Raw genomic sequence first — 17,128 nt, 5'->3', positions numbered from 1 at the left:
CTTGCCCAAGCCAACCCAATGTTGGGTCGGTCACGGGTTGGTCGGATTAAACCGGCCCACCTTTCAGCCCTAGATAATACAAGCTGCTGCACATATAGGCTAATTAGATGTCATGCACACACACCCAGATCCATAGTTCAACTGGCAGACTGAGTGGAGATACCTCGTTTCAACACTTGAGATCTTGGTATCGTTCCCTAGCGGGGGTGGCTAACAGGGAGTGTGTACTGACATGGGTATGTACAAACAAGCTAACCCAAAAAAAAAAAAAGAAAAAAAAAAAAAGAAGAAGAAGAAGAAGAAGAAGAAAAGAGAAAAAATAAATAAAATGTCATGCACACGGTCCCACTGGCTCCACACGTCAAGGTGTAGGTTAATTTTGACATACGAAGCACCGTATATCCAACGTAATCTTAAAGTTGGGTGCATGGTACATCTAAAACGGACCCATGCCTGCGTCTCATCCACACTTCCACCACTGTGTCCAAGTTCTCTCGTTCATACTATCTCCAGGCCCTATTCTTCCCAGGTCTACATGGGGCCTCTTCGGTTCTTCATACAGGGTTCTGCTTGCTCTCCTAGAAATAGAGATTAACCCATGACAATCTATCTCAATACTTCCATGAATTTTCATTCATTTAATCCAATGTTTCATTTCATCAGCATTAGAAGAAAATTCCATATCCACCAAATACTCAACACCTGATTCTCTCTTTCTTCTTTTCCTCTTCCAACAAAACCCCTTCTCTAAGACGCTTCTCTAACATCTCAACCAAAAATCCCACCAAAACCCAAGCAACACCCTCCTCTTTTACACTCTCATACCTCATCAACTCATGTGGACTCTCTCCCCACTCAGCCCTCTCTGCTTCCCAAAAAATCGAACTCAAATCAGCTCAAAATCCAGATTCTGTCCTCAAATTCTTCAGGAATCATGGATTCACGAAAACCCAAGTCACAAATCTCATTGCCAAGTGCCCACGACTCCTCTTAGCCGATCCCAACAGAACCCTCATACCCAAGTTCCAAAATTTCCATGGTTTGGGCATTCCAGGCGCAACCCTTGCTAAGATCCTCTCTTGGGACTACAACCTCTGGAATCGCAGCCTACAAAACCAAATCATCCCATCCATTGATTTCATTAAAGCTTGCGTCCGCACCAACGAACGCGTCATCTGTTGCATCCAGCATTCAACCCACATTCTCCGATATGATCTCCAAAAAGTAATGGAACCCAACATCACGATGCTGCGTGACCAAGGCGTGCCCGAATCCAGGATTGTGAGATTGATCACAATTCAGCCCAGAGTGCTGATGCAAACTGCTGAACGGTTGAATGAGATCCACGCTATGGTTAAGGAAATGGGTTTCAATCTGTCGAGTGGGAATTTCATCCTAGCCATCCAGTCGGTGTCAACGATGAGCAGATTGAAGTGGGAACAGAAGGTGAACCTTTCTCAGAGGTTAGGGTGGTCTGAGGACGAGTTCATCTCGGCATTCAGAGTGCAACCGTATTGTATGATGATGTCGGAGAAGAAGATCAAGAGAGTAATGAATTTCTTCGTGAAAGAAATGGATTGGAAGCCATCAGATCTTTCTAGACACCCGGGTATACTTATGTTTAGTTTGGAGAAGAGGATCATACCGAGATGTTCAGTCCTTCAGATTCTAATGTCAAAAGGTCTTATTAAGAAGGATTCCATTATAAGAACTGCATTGGTTCTTAGCGACAAGGCCTTCTTGGAAAGATTTATTATAAAGTATCAGGAGATCATTCCCAAAATAATAACAGTGTATCGAGGCAAAATGGCATTTGAAGGATTAGATGCCATGTCTGAAGATGCTGGACCTGCACTAAAATTGTAGCCTTTCATCTAATTATATTGGGAAAGAATGCATTGGTTTGTCTTGACGCTTGCTTCTCAAATTTCAGATTTTTTTTTTTTTTTTGCTTGTTTCTCTTAGTAGCAGAAGTTGCAGACTGCTCATTTTTTAGGGAATTGATATCTACCTGAATTTATTCACTCATGCACATTTTCCATTTTGGTAATTGATTTGGAACAGAAGTGTACTACTTGGATTTCTAAAATGGAAAGTGGGTGTATGCAAATTAATCAAGGTGGTCATGTATAATGCCCCACTTATCTAATTTTTGAGCTATTATTTAAAAAACTTACATTGTTATCTGGCCATGAATCTACATTTATGGGTATTGTAGGCCGTTAATTACATCATTTTTATTTATTTATTTATTATTAATAATTATTTTTATTTTTGTGGTCTGGCCTCTAGAACTCAATTTGGAACTGCTTTTCTTGAATGGAGAAGAATTCGGTGATATTCGCTTGTCGCCTTTTGTGGTATCAGATCCACCATACATTTGCCATGCATGCACTTAAATTTAGATTGTCCAAATCGTGGGGCTGGTTGTGGATGGAGCATTTCAAATTGAGCACCATCCTATAGCTTGCTATCAAATGGATGCTTACAGTTACAGATGAAGAAATTGTTCAATAGTCTAAATTTAATGAATGAAATAAGATGGCTATGATCATTAATTAGTTCCAGTATCTGGCTATGCCCCACTATTTCAGTCCAAATTCCAGATTGCCGTGCATTTATACCAAGTAGAGGATTATTTTTTTTATACCAGATCATGTGCATGGTGAATGAGACAACTGTGAACAATCACTGTAGTCTACTCCTTTGAAAAAAGAGCTGCATTAAGATAAATCCTACCAGTCCTCGAATAAAATGGCACTTCTCATTCTCAACAATGTTTTTGTGTTCACTCTCTAACAAGAAACACCTTATGTTGTTGTTCCAATCCAAGGTTAGTGAGGGGTAGTCTCTTTGTTGTGGGAACCAGGTCCAACAGGACGGAAGTCCTATTGCTTTATTATCATCATCATCATCATCATCATTATTATTATTATTATTATTATTTTGTACTCCATACTTTAGTTCCATTTTGCGTGTGTTTAGATGCACTTTGAACTGCAATACAATTCCCTCTTACAAAGTGGGAATAACCAAATCAGAGTTCTGTTCTTTCACATTCATATTGAAGGCCTGAGATCCACATTGCAGTTTTGCTGATTTCAAGCTGGAATTGAGGAAATGCAATTGCAATTTGAGGGCTACTTCCTCGTTTTGAATGCCAGGAACATTAGCAACTTTTGGTATTTCACTTTGGCATCCAAACACAGCTTTTCAAGTTCTATCACTAATGGTGGCTGGCACAATTTGAACCAATAAATTATATGTAGTTGTAAAACTTGTGAGATTATGATCGCTGGTTTTTCTGACTACTGTCACCTAGACCAGGATTTTTGTGCTGTTCTTGGGTGCTCTCAGTACATCTAACCCCTACCATTTGGTAAGTAATTTTAACAAATTGAATCATAGCCCTTGTTTGATTTGTATAGAAGTTCCATTTATTTCAACAATACCATTGTCACTGCCTTCAATGCTCAACATGGGTTTGTGAAGAAAATCGACAGAAAGTGAAGAAAAATAACCCAATATCACAATCCTTTGAAATTCTAGTTTAAGTAAGATTTCAAATTAACCTTGCCCATGGTAGGATGGTGATTTGAAACCTGATTAGGTCAATGAGATTGTCATGGCCATTAGCGAAACTGGTTTTGATCAATCGAACATCCAGCCTAGCGTAACTGAGTACTGACTGATGTTTGCATTTGGTGGATTCAAGTGCAAAGTAAAAGTGGTACCTTATAGTTATATATTTTGCATGATCATCTTGGTGTTATTAAGTCGATTTGAATTGCCCAATTACATCAGATAAAAACATGAGAAGGATGTGTTTCTCTGTGAACTGACTGAAGCTTTTGCTGCACATGAATATCTTTTGATGCTTGATGATTCAATTACTTAGTTTTTCAGGAGAGGACTGTTTAAGAGGTGCTATTTGTTGTTAAAGATTCCAATGTGGAAGGCTGCGATTAGGAGTAATTTGAGTTCTTTGGATACTGGAATTGACAACAAAAGGGGAATTCCTGAAGTTATTGAAGACTTTAAGAAAGGTGAGATTGGATGTTGTAGGACTCACATGATTTACTGTTTGTTTTCTTTCTTCTTTCTGATACATTTGTTCAGCAGGGAGTCCTGACAAGTAATCAACTGTCTTGTTTGATTCTTTGGTCTGCTTAGGCATTGGGAGTTCTGTCCAACTGCATGTAGGTACGCGTACCAATATAGCAGAGAAGTAGTTGATCTGAGCTTTCCATCAAGTGGGCTACACCATTTCGATCTTGCAAGGTAAAACTTAGGCCATTTCACTCCTTATAAGGTGAAAATAGTCATGGTTCTAAAATCAACAACAATTGTTTATTTATCAAAAGGTCGGGATCATCTGATTAATCGGATTTTTATGTTGATGACTATCTACACCAGCTCTCATGAAATGGAGAATTTAATTTGCGTTACAAGTACGCAATTTTTTCACTCTTGGTCTATGAACCATTATGCTCAATGGTACCAAATAACTCTTCAGGAAATTATTTATGCATAAATCTCAATAAAAAACCTCAATCCATTCCAGACCAGTTATCGTGTTCTGATCATTCCTTTTTATATGCAGGTACTCTCCCAACTGCAGATCAGGCCTTAACAGATTGTTCCAATTGGTTTGTGTGAGAATTTCTAACAATTGCAATCAACAGTCCAAGGCTCTACGCTGCTCCAATACCCAATTTGATGGTTCAATATCACTCCAAAGGTCAACACCACTCCAGGACGAGCAGGATCAAGTGTCCCATCAGCTAGATGAGCAGAAATCTACCACAATAGCCAGAAGTCGATATGAAACCTTTCTTCTGCAGCATCCTATGTGATTCAACAGTTCAGAAGTGCACAAAGGATGGCCCCTCATAGTCCAATCAAGGTTGGTTTTTATTTTATTTATTTATTTTTAATGATTTGGAATGTTAAAACATCACCCAGATCCAACCAGTGTCACATATGGTAATTGTGAATCACAAGTTTCTCTAAATTGTTTGTTCTTATTGTATAATGGTGGCCCAACTTTATGATTGGACCAGCACTTGTGCCAAGTTTAGGGGTTCAAGCCCTGGTCCCACACTGCTGAGCCACCCAGCACATTGCCTACCCTAATTTACATGGTCAACACTGCTGATGGATGGATTAGATCAGACACACATGTGCCACTTTGACACATGCATGCTTGTGGGTTTGCAAACCTCGTTTTGTTGCTGGTGCGCGCATGTGCATGTGTAGGTTTTTTGCTAACGTCCCCACCTTCATGGGGATATTTGCAACATCCACAAACCTTTTCAATGACATGAGGGTGGCCAATTGTTGAATTGATCTTAACCGTTCATTCATTCATACAACTAAGAGCAAGCCATGGTGAAAAAACAATGGCAATGGGTTGATCCAACTGGAACCTAGCTAGACTTGATTTTCAAATGGGTTCAAATTGGTAGACCCAAACTCATCCTAGTTTTGAGAAGGGTTCCCAAATTAAGCCGTATATCCACTAAAACCAGGTCAGGTCTTTGGGTATCCATTGATACCCAACTAGAAATGCAAAGTCTGAAAGTGCACCCCCCCTTCTACATAGAAACTAGGAACATCAAAGCTGCTAATGAGGAGATACTGTGTGGATGCCATGTTTAAAAATCATTGCAATTTGATTGTCAGGTGGGCCACATGTTGGTATAATTTTTGGATTGGCTGGTCAATTACTCTTGTGAAAATGTTGTCCACCTCAAGGCCATATCAGCCTATTGGGGGAGGTCACTACTTGAACTAGCAATAGCACTGAACGGGTCAGGCCCAGGTCTGCCCAAGCCTGTGACAAGCCAAACAACCTGGCCCGAGCTCAACTAAAGATGATTATGACTGGTCAAGCCCAAGCTTTGCTGCTCACTTTTGTGCAATATCTGAGTTGTTCCTTAGGTGTGGGCCATTGTGCATGATATACTATAAAAATATGCTTAAAATTAGGCCAGTTGGCCCACATGTATTGAAACAACCTGAATTGATGGCCAGAATATCTACGTGGAGCGGCTCACCTAACCAAAAGCTTGGATGGTATGTGCTGTATTGGCCAGTGGGTCCATGCATGTGTGCTTAACAAACCTCCTCTCAATGTCTTTAAAATCTTTTGATATACTATTTATTAGTAGGGCCTGCAAATGCAGGACACGAGACAAGGAAATATGTGCAAATAGAGGGAGGAATGAGAGAGGATGTGGTGGTAAGAATATGGTTCCTTTTGATGAGCTATTTGTTGGTCTCAAATTTGGCCACACAAGATGCGTGTGAGGTTTGTGGGCATGCTAGAACTGATTGGATCCAATTCAAACCGTTACCACCAACCCCTTGGCATCACGATAGAGCAATGCTTAGTCGTGGCTCGATCAATCGTTTATTTAGCCAATTGTCAGGTGCGTTATCAGGGCAACTTGCAAAGGTTGGGGCTCCTTTTCCTATGAGTTCTTTTTTGCCTTGGAAATCAATGACTTTTGAAGGTGCAACAATTGTATGGTTGAATGAACAGAAAATAGATGGAAGATGGATTTACGGAAATGAACAATACTTGTCACTACAACGGGATCACCAACCTGACTGAGAGCAGCAATGTGCTTCGTGGAGCAGTGTGTTGATGAGCGAGGTTGAGGCAATGCCGATACTTATAACTGCGGCCGACCCAACATATGAACGTATGTGGACAATTCTTAAAACTAAGATCTTCCTTCAGATCCGGCACACAGGTGCATATGGAAGAGAATTACAGTTATTGGCTACAACTAAAGTTGGTTCGGCATATGCACAGGGACGGACTGAACTACTCCTAGAGGCTAAACATTCCAAGGCTAATGAGTAGTGAAGATAGTAAATTAAGCTAAGATAAACAACAATGCACTTGTTTGATTGGGTTTTTGGTATGATTGATCGATTGAGTGATGATTTCTTCGTATATGCCTTCACTATTTATATCCTTCCGTGATGGAGCACGAGGATAATCATCTATCCAAGTGGTGCCTTCACATGTAACTAGTTGGGAAAGAGCGGTTATCTTTTTTCGATCGTGCTTTGCTTTTGTCGAATGCAAAGAACGTGCTTCAGCGCTGACGTAGCCTTAATGGTCTCTCATACTCATCCAAAAATTTCGTAAACGCCAAGGCTCTTCGAAGATATGATCGATCTCTTATATCTCTAACGCATGCCCAAAAGATAACTCATATGTGATGAGGACATCACGTCACGTACACTCTTACGTATCAGAGGAGAAGGCGGGTCGCACTGATTTTTCCGTGGCTAGGCGAATACCTGTGATCGTGTTGAAGACCCCATATGCATGTGCGAGCATCTGGAAGACCCTACACTGGGAAGATGCACATGTGCTGCTTTATGGAGTGATCCAGACTGTTGGATTGGAGGGACGCGACGATCGGGCTATTGGATCGCATGTATCACATGAGCGGGCCATTAATCTTTGATCGTCCACATCAACTTTAGACTTTTATCATATTTTAGGATTTAGTTTTTTATTATTTTATATTTGGACACATTATGAGTGTTTTAGTTAATTTTATTTAGATTATAGCTATTTTCGTTAAAATTCACAAGACAAGGGGATTATTGTAATTTTTGAAACTTCTTGAATCTATAAAAAGAGGGGGCTTGTGACCTCTCTCCCATTGGATTTTGTGATAAAAAAGAGAGAGAAAAGCTCTTGCTTTCTTCTCACATCTTTATGCGATTTGAAAATACTTTCATGCGATTTGGAAGGAAGATTAGTGAAGCATACTCTCTTGCTCTTCATCTCGATGAGAGTAAATCGTCACCGGATACATTTTGCCTTGCCCTGCATAAACAGATCGAGAATCAGTAGGCGAAGATTTAATGTGAAGACTCGGTTCATTGATACTAGTCAGTGGAGGCATTGTACGTCAATGGATGGTTGCTCAAATAGTGGCCTCCACTAGGTAGTTTCAAACACCGGAGTCGTATTAATCAAGGCCTCCATCTCTCTAATCATATCATAATTTAAATCAGAGGAGTGGGCCGATCACGCCTCAAAAGAGTCGTGTGGTTCACTTGAAAGGGGCTCACCCTCCACATTGGAATCAAGCGTGTCGGTTAGGTGGAGTGGGTCAACATCATTATATTTGAAAGATACCCATGTCTCTTGATCATTACTTTGGACAGTCGTCGAGATCGACCTTTCGGGAAATTGAACCATACACTCATTAATACAATCCAACTCCTCATTCTCAATTTCACTATTCTCCATAAGCGAGTTAGGATCACTTTCCTCGTGTTGTGTTTCTAGATTGGGTTGAGGCTGGGATAAACTAGCATCTTCCTCCTCATTGAGGCATGATTCAATCGCTTCTAATGATTTTTTAATGTCTGCAACGAGTTGATTGAGTTGTTGGTTGATTTGTTTTTAAGCATCCATGTATTTCTGAAGTAAATCCTCTTGTATTGTTTCTGGTTGGATCTCAAAAGTAGGGGATCAAAGAGAATAGTCACTATAGGCTAATCTTCATCAACGGAGGTGCGAGGTCTCCACCTATCCCCACACCATCTTCTCTTTTCTCCCTCATCCGGGTATTTTTTTTCAGGTCCCTAATTCTCCCATCCCAGATCTTCGTCTTCTCTCAAACCCAACTTTCTCATATCCATCCACAATCCAAATCCTAACCAACCTAAACCCATCCTCTCACGCCACATGTGTACCGTACAGCCACACGTGTGAATACCACCTGCCCCCTTTTAGTTTCCCACCATTATTATCAAAACCCCTTTCTTCCATCCCCGAAACCCTAACACTAAACCTAAACTTCTTAATTTTCCTACTTTCCCAATTTACCCAAATCCTAATTTTCACCCTAGGTTGTATTAGGCTTTCTATTTTGAAATAGACTATACCCTATGCTAATTGGATGTCTCTACATCCATTAGATCCCAGTTTCTTTTTATTTAATGATATTGTGTTACGATGTTGGTAGCTTAGGTTAGGATTATGCATGACTCTCTTTTGATTTTCATGATATCCGTGATGAATATAGCGATGTTTGTGTTTTTTTAATTAAATATCTTAATTCGGTTATTTGATCTCACAGATTACTTAGTTCATGCATCAGTCCTGCATCAGTATGCCTCGTGGCTTATTCTCCATCGTCATCTATTTTATGCTAAATTTTGGCACAAACATTGCCCCCTCACATGTCTTGTCATTCGACAAAGAATGGTGAGAAACATGAAATCATTTTTAGCTTTTTGCCACACAGCGCAATTCTTTCTCTAAAACTTTCAGACAGTGTCTCCGTTGTTTTGTTCCGCCTGTGAGCTATCCACGCATCGCCTGAAGAAGATGTCGCCGTATCCCACAACAACTTTTTGTCTTGAAAACCTCTCCTGCCATCATTTGACAATTAATGCTACGCATGCGGCAAAACTATATATCCCCCAGTTTCACCTTCCTTTCATCTTTCACATTCTCAATTTCCTAAAGTCCTAATTTCTTCTACCTTTGCTTACCATTTCCTTCTTCCTGTATTGATGGCTCCTAAGAAATCTACAACTTATTCTGTTTCTCCTCTTCCGACTTTGGTGAAACCATTATGTGAATTGGCTCATTTGGAGGTAATTTTCTAATTTGAATCTGATTGTCGTGTCTATTTAGGTCATGTGTTTCCTCTCAATGTTTTCCTAGATTTCTCAGATACTCTTTCATACTTCCTTGCCAATAAGAAGAACTTCTTAATTAAGCGGAATTCTTTTTATTGGACCTACTGGGATCCCAACACATCTTTCGAATTATGGCCTAAGTACTGTGAAGAATGGTCTACATGGTATCACTGAGTCAAGGCCGAACATCAAAAGTTTTTGCGATATGCCCACTTGTATTCACCTGTCTATCTGTGACATAAAACCCAATCCTTCCCTTCTCGTTGCAGCTACGTGTTTTTTGAGTTGTACGATCAAATCTTTTCATTACAAGTGTGGTCTCATGGGTCCGACCATTATGGATGTCTGTGCCCTGACCAACCTTCCCCCAATTGACCTTGAATTTTATCCAGGAAACCATCTTAGCAATCCTGCCATTCGTCCTTTGACCATTCTAATATTTGCAGCTCCTACAATCCGTTCATGAGAAAAGAGGTTAAAACCGAAGGTGAAGTTTCCCATCAAGAGCACTGTTCATTTCTCTTAATGTAGATTTGTTAATTCCTATGTTGTGTCCTTTCTAATCAAATCACCAAGGAATGCACCAGTTTAGTCAAAGCCTTAATTTCTAGCCATAGGGTAGCATTGACTCCATTTCTCCTTTTGCATCTATACCGAGGCCTCCATAGCTTTCATCTGAATGTCCTCATCTAGTAGGAGGTCCTTTCTGGTTGCTCCAATTCTAGCTCTGTGAATACTTTCCTAGTCTCAGTGAAGAAATCGTTGAACTCATGGATCGATTTACTTCTTACACTATGCATCGAGTCTCTACTTCTGTTAATTCATGTACTTTTGGAGAGAGTCTCGAATTCTTCTATTCCATTCCCTTTGATCACCACGACCTAAAATTTTATCATTTTGCTGGAAGACATATCGGTCCTAACTAGTTTACTGATCGATATTTTGATGAAAACAATCCAGCATGGGTCAAACTTTGCAATCAGATCTGGGCTAGTTATCTGATAGCCCGAGACATACCGGTTGACTGTGCTGAGACAAACAGGGGGAAATCTGTCGAGAATGACATGGAATTTTATTCTCCTAATCTTTTCACTCGCCAATTTGGTTTCGGCCAAACCATCCCATTTCCATTATGCCAAAATTCTCTTAACGAGCCTTCCTATGAGCATGTTCATATCAAGCAAATTGGTGATATCCTGACCGTCCTTGAGAATTACAGTACAATGGTTTAATAATTCACATTGTTCGTTCTACCTAAAGGTCCTTCATCAACGAATTTCCTTCAAACAGTGGTGGGACACTTACTATAGCAATCATAATACTTTTTCCCTCCTGACAACAATTGAAAGACTTCCGCCTATTCCTTCATCTCCTAAGGATAAATCCTCCAAAGCTTCATCGTCTGCTCCTTCAGCTTTTAGAAAAAGAACTAAGTCTTCAGCCAAAGAACCTACTCCCTCGGTTAGTAAATTGTCATTACCTCAACCACCCAAAGAGAAGAGGCAAAAATGAACTACTTTCGGCCTAACCCCATCAGGTATCCTTGAACAAATTTCAGCCATCCAAAAATTTGAACAATTTTACAATCTAGTGTTCGATCCCAGGAGACCTTATGATATATATCAGCCATGTTTACAACAAGCTTTACGGGATCATGAGCAGCTCCAAATTGAACATTGGGAAAAGAATGAAACATCTATACCTTTATTCGATGAAGAGCTGCCGCCATTTCCTAGAGCCAAGTTTGCATTGTTTTCTCCAGTCCTGGGGTGACGTGCACTGGCTTTCATTCGCGATGCAATTCTATATCTTTTGTTAGTTCACTAGGTAGTATCTGTATGGTCATTGCATCCTTTCTATTTTCAGTCTTTTTACTACTTCCTTATATGATTCCTTCTTTTGCATTGATTCTATTAACCAGTGAAAGAAGCTAGGCCTAAGAGGATTCTACCGAGAACCACACCAAGAATCACTATTAAGAGCGACGACTTATTGGAAGCTGAAGAGCAAGGTCAACTTCCAGTTGCAGCGCTGGTCAAAGACAAGAGACCGATAGAAGCTTCGGCAAGGGCTACTGGTCACATTGAGGAAGAGGAAGAAGTTGATCCCGCTCCACTTGTTCGACGTTCACGATCATCTCGATCCGAGGCTTCACCTACCAAACCTTTGCTGCATTCTTCTCTAGTTCAGGCTCCTCTTGTCACTTGAGGGATGAAGAGCAAGGCGATCCTACTGTCAAAGCTAGGAATCCAAGTCATGTTCTTGACACGTTAGATCCCTTGATCTATGAACTAACAGTTTATGTGGATGCTCAAATGGTCGTTGTTAAACCTACCGTTTTGTCGAACGTGCTGATAACTGTTCCTGCTCAAGCCATTGTTGATTCTGATAGAACAAAAACTGCCGACCGAGCTCCTGACTGTCCTCTCTCTATCACTGTTAAGTTGTCATGAGTTGGAAAATCGACCAATCCTCCAGAGAAAATGAATCAAGATGGTCTGCCTCGTACCTTAGTTGATCTGAATGCACTACATTCCTGGTTAAATGGAAGTCACGCCCAGCGTCAGACAACATGTGGCTCACTGAGGAAGACTAACTAAATTGTCAAACTCTCTGTGAGCAACTGAAATATAAAATCGAATTAGTTAAAAATTCTACCTTCTAATTGTACTCGCTTGTTGAAATAAAAGCATAGATCCTCTAGATGATTTGTAGTTTAAAACTAATTAACTTCTAGCGTAATGTATGGAACCCACATGGTTTGTGTGCATAATATCCAATTTATCCATCATGTACGTACTCTCATTCTTTCTCAGTGGTCTAAGACCAATCCAAAACTAAGGTGGGGTTCACCACATGGAATAGTTGGGATAGGGATGCCCACCATTAAAACATATCAAATCATCCATGGGGCTTGTTTGTTTCTTACATGCCATTCAATTCATCCCTTTGTGGCCTATCAAGATGAGTGAGCACCCTAAAAATTGTGCCAATTCAAAACTCGTGTGATACCATACCACATGATTTTAGAGGTTTTAGGCATAATTTTACTTATATGCCCCACCTAAGTTTTTGTTAAATCATAAGAGACTATATCATGAAAATTATTACTTGTTTGTTTCTCTGAGAATAATTGGAATGTATAGAAAAGATGAGAGATCTGTTGAGATCTTAACAGACACATATATTAACAAAAGGAAATAACCCAATCTAGTAAAATTAACCTAATTTATTCTAATATCCCCTTAAACTTAAGGTATAATGAAAATGAGTAACTTAAGTTTGAAGGGTACAATAGACATTCAAAAGAAAATGTAGAATCCGACAATAATGTGAGGCAACGAAACTATGAGTAGGACAAGACAAACAATCACTTTTGATGACTTCTGGGATGTGAAATAATGACACTTTCAATAACTGAAGAATGACCTAATGGCACACCCAGTGGCTGGTATTTCAACGATTGTTCTTTTGATGGATACACACTTTCGGTGGGTCTAGATGTTTTGATAATAAAAAAGAAAAAGGTCCAATGATAAGGTCAACCAAGGCAACGAGGTATGGTCCATCATCCAACAAAAAAAAAATGTGTCTAGTCCAAAGTGCTCGGTACATATGAGTCTCGTTGAAAACAACTAGCTTAAAAATGAAACATATCTGGTCAAAAGGGCTAATATATAGTTGAAGGTCTTTCACGATGTTCAAGATGATACGAATCAATGGGTAACTAGATTTAGCAATGTATATTGCTAGTTCGAGTGAATAGCTTCAACGGGCAGATGGAGACGAGGAAGATGGGGCAGCAACAGAGATGGAGGCTGGGAATTAGTTGGAGAACTGAATGCACCTATGGGTTTAGAGTGTTATGGATCAGGGGTGGTCAAATATGGAATGATGGGCGCGGATCACGCGGAGGCCTTGCAGGCCACTGAGGGGCCACCATGAGTTATTACTTTTATCCACACCGTCCATCTATTTTTATATATCATTTTAGAGCATAGAAATATAACTAAGGCAGATCCAAGGCTTAAATGGACCACACAGCAGTGCTAAGGACACTCACCATTGAAACCTTCTTAAGGTCCAACTTGTTGTTTATTTTCCAACCAACCTGTTGATATGGTTGTATGGATAAAGTGAAAAAATAAATATCATCTTGAAACAAAACTTATGTGGTTCCTAAGAAGTTTTCAACGGTACGAATTTAATCTGTATCATGTGGTTCATATAAGCTTGGATCTACCTTATTGCTGGACCAATAATCTAAAATGATATGGAAAACTGGATGGACGTTGTGGATAGAAGTTAAACATTACGGTGGCCCCTCAGTGGCCCGCGGGGCCTCTGCCTGTCACGGGCTCGGAATAGGCGGGGGTAGTACCTAATCCGCGCACTGGAATGATAAGGAAATCGGATTGCATACCGAGTACTCAGTTAAGTAAATGTGGTCTATCCACGCCGTCCATACATTTTTCCATCTAATTTAAGGGGTTGACCTCAAAATTGAAGCGTATTCAATTATCAAGTGGATTATACCACAGGAAACAGTGGGGATAATGATTTCCACCATTGAAGCCTTGCTGGGTCCCACAGTGAAGTCTATTTGTCATCCAACCTGTTCATAAGATCCTAAAGACATGGATGAAGGGAAAACACAAATATAAGCTTGATCCAAAACTTTTGTGGCCCCCAAGAATTTTTGAATAGTAGATGTTCAATTCAACTCTTTCCTATGGTGTGGTCCATTTGAATATTGTATATGCTTCATTTTTTAGCTTAAGTCCTAAAATTATTTGATAAAATATATAGACGGAACGGATAAAATAAATAAATCATGGTGGACCTCGCGGAGTTTACTCAGTACGATAAGCCTAGTGAGTTACTACGCAATCCGCTTCCCGTGGGGCCCACCGAGATGTTTCTGATAAATCCACCCCATCCATCCGTTTTTATAGATCATTTTAGAATTTTCGACTAAAAATGAGGTGTATCCAACACTCAAGTGGGCCACACGAGAGGAAATAGTGGGAATTCAGTAAGCATCGTTGAAGCATTCTTATGGCTATAAAAGTTTTGTACCAGGTTATCTTTGTGGTGTTTTCACTTCATCCCATTGGTAATGACCTTATAAATGGTTTGGATAGCATATAAACATTAAAGTGGAGCCCAGGCAGGTTTCAACGGTAGGAATTTCATTCCCCAATTTCCCCTCTCGTGTGACCCACTTGAGTTTTGTATCCACTTCATTTTTTTCGGTACTTTCTAAATTGATCTCTCAAAACGAATGGACTAAATGAATTTCTCACATACATTGCAGTGGCCCTACCAACATCCTTGCGCATGAACTTTCTGCAAAAGGCATTCACTGTAAATCCACATCCCTAGATATGGTTGAACCAACGCTTGATAGTGAAATAAAAAATAAGGCCCACTGAGATGATCAAAGAACCACCAATAGTAGTTACTCAGGACACTATATTATGGAAACTGCCATTTTCTTAAAAATAACTGTAATATGTAGAAAAAGATCAGTAAAGATGTTAACAAACACATTTTTAATAAAATAAAAAATAAAAAATGATCTAGTTAAAATTATCCTAAACTGCTTTAACAGTTTTAAAGCAGCCCACCCAAGGATAATACTAGGGCTAAAAGTCAAGCGCGTTGGGTCGGGTTGGTGCTCAACCCTAGCCCAACCCAAGGTTCCTATACCTTAACCCTAACCCAACCCAACCCAACCTTGAATTGGGAATTCTCAACCTAGGTCCAGCCCAAGTGGGCTCGGTCGGGTTGTTCGGGCGGATACATGCGAATATTTTCATTATTACATTAGTCTATTATATTTCAATACACATCTTATTTTTGTACCTATAATTTTATTAATTATATGTAGTTATTTATCATAAAGAATTTCATTTTTTAAAACAAATAAGCTAAAATATAGGACAATTGCTCCTTTAAAAGTCGTGTTGTGTAGCATGCAATCTATCGACGTATCTTGTTAGCTTGAGTCATTAGCAATGATGTGAACCAATAAAACCCGACGGTAGTGACATTTTCTGTGCCTTCAACACAGACAATCCGCACTCAATTATAATTTATAAGTAACTTATATATTGATTGGGTTTAGGTTGGGTTGGGTTGGGTTGAGTTGGGCAACCCAAGACCTCAACCCGAGCTGACCCAAGTTTTCTTAGGTTGGTGTTTGTAGAGCCCAAGCTCAAGACCGAACCTGAAATATCTTGCCCAAGCCCAACCCAATGTCGGGTCGGTCGGGTTAAACTGGCCCAACTTTCAACCCTAGATAATACAAGCGGCTGCACATATAGGCTAATTAGATGTCGTGCACACACACCCAGATCCATAGCTCAACTGGCAGACTGAGTGGAGATACCTCGTTTCAACACTTGAGGTCTTGGTATCAATCCCTAGCGGGGGTGGCTAACATGGAGTGTGTGTACTGACATGGGTGTGTACTAACAAGCTAACCCACAAAAAAAAATAAAAAATAAAAAACGAAAAAAAGATGTCATGGACACGGTCCCACTAGCTCCACACGTCAAGGTGTAGGTTAATTTTGACATACGAAGCACCGTATCGGATCCAACCTAATCTTAAAGTTGGGTGCATGGTACATCTAAAACGGACCCATGCCTGCGTCTCATCCACACTTCCACCACTGTATCAAAGTTCTCTCGTTCGTACTATCTCCAGGCCCTATTCTTCCCAAGTCTACATGGGGCCTCTTCGGTTCTTCATACAGGGTTCTACTTGCTCTCCTAGAAATAGAGATTAACCCATGACAATCTATCTCAATACTTCTATGAATTTTCATTCATTTAATCCAATGTTTCATTTCATCAGCATTAGAAGAACACTCCATATCCCCATCACCACCAAATACTCAACACCTCATTCTCTCTTTCTTCTTTTCCTCTTCCAACAAAACCCATCTTCTCTAAGACCCTTCTCTAACATCTCAACCAACAATCCCACCAAAACCCAAGCAACACCTTCCTCTTTTACACTCTCATACCTCATCAACTCATGTGGACTCTCTCCCCACTCAGCCCTCTCTGCTTCCCAAAAAATCGAACTCAAATCAGCTCAAAATCCAGATTCTGTCCTCAAATTCTTCAGGAATCATGGATTCACCAAAACCCAAGTCACAAATCTCATTGCTAAGTGCCCACGACTCCTCTTAGCCGATCCCAACAGAACCCTCATACCCAAGTTCCAAAATTTCCATGGTTTGGGCATTCCAGGCGCAACCCTTGCTAAGATCCTCTCTTGGGACTACAACCTCTGGAATTGCAGCCTACAAAACCAAATCATCCCATCCATTGATTTCATTAAAGCTCGCGTCCGCACCAACAAACACGTCATCTGTTGCATCCAGCATTCAACCCACATTCTCCGATATGATCTCCAAAAAGTA

The 17,128-nt window shown here is 40.2% G+C and overlaps 1 long non-coding RNA gene across 2 annotated transcripts; it reads left to right on the top strand.

Annotated features, from left to right (window-relative positions):
* Window positions 1–748: 748 nt before the first annotated feature.
* On the top strand, window positions 749–12,221 carry LOC131253328 (uncharacterized). 2 transcript variants are annotated; one of them, XR_009175090.1, is made up of 5 exons: window positions 749–1,901; window positions 3,907–4,046; window positions 4,174–4,281; window positions 4,604–4,906; window positions 11,612–12,221. It is a non-coding gene; the product is annotated as an uncharacterized LOC131253328 (long non-coding RNA). The 2 variants fall into 2 exon arrangements; XR_009175089.1 differs by lacking the exon at window positions 749–1,901 and having other exon boundaries at window positions 2,949–4,046.
* Window positions 12,222–17,128: the final 4,907 nt, after the last annotated feature.

The sequence above is a fragment of the Magnolia sinica genome, chromosome 8 (assembly GCF_029962835.1).
Source record: "Magnolia sinica isolate HGM2019 chromosome 8, MsV1, whole genome shotgun sequence".
Classification (NCBI taxonomy): domain Eukaryota; kingdom Viridiplantae; phylum Streptophyta; class Magnoliopsida; order Magnoliales; family Magnoliaceae; genus Magnolia; species Magnolia sinica.
The sequence above is the reverse complement of the archived record's forward strand: the minus strand, read 5'-3'. Positions and strand labels throughout refer to the sequence as shown.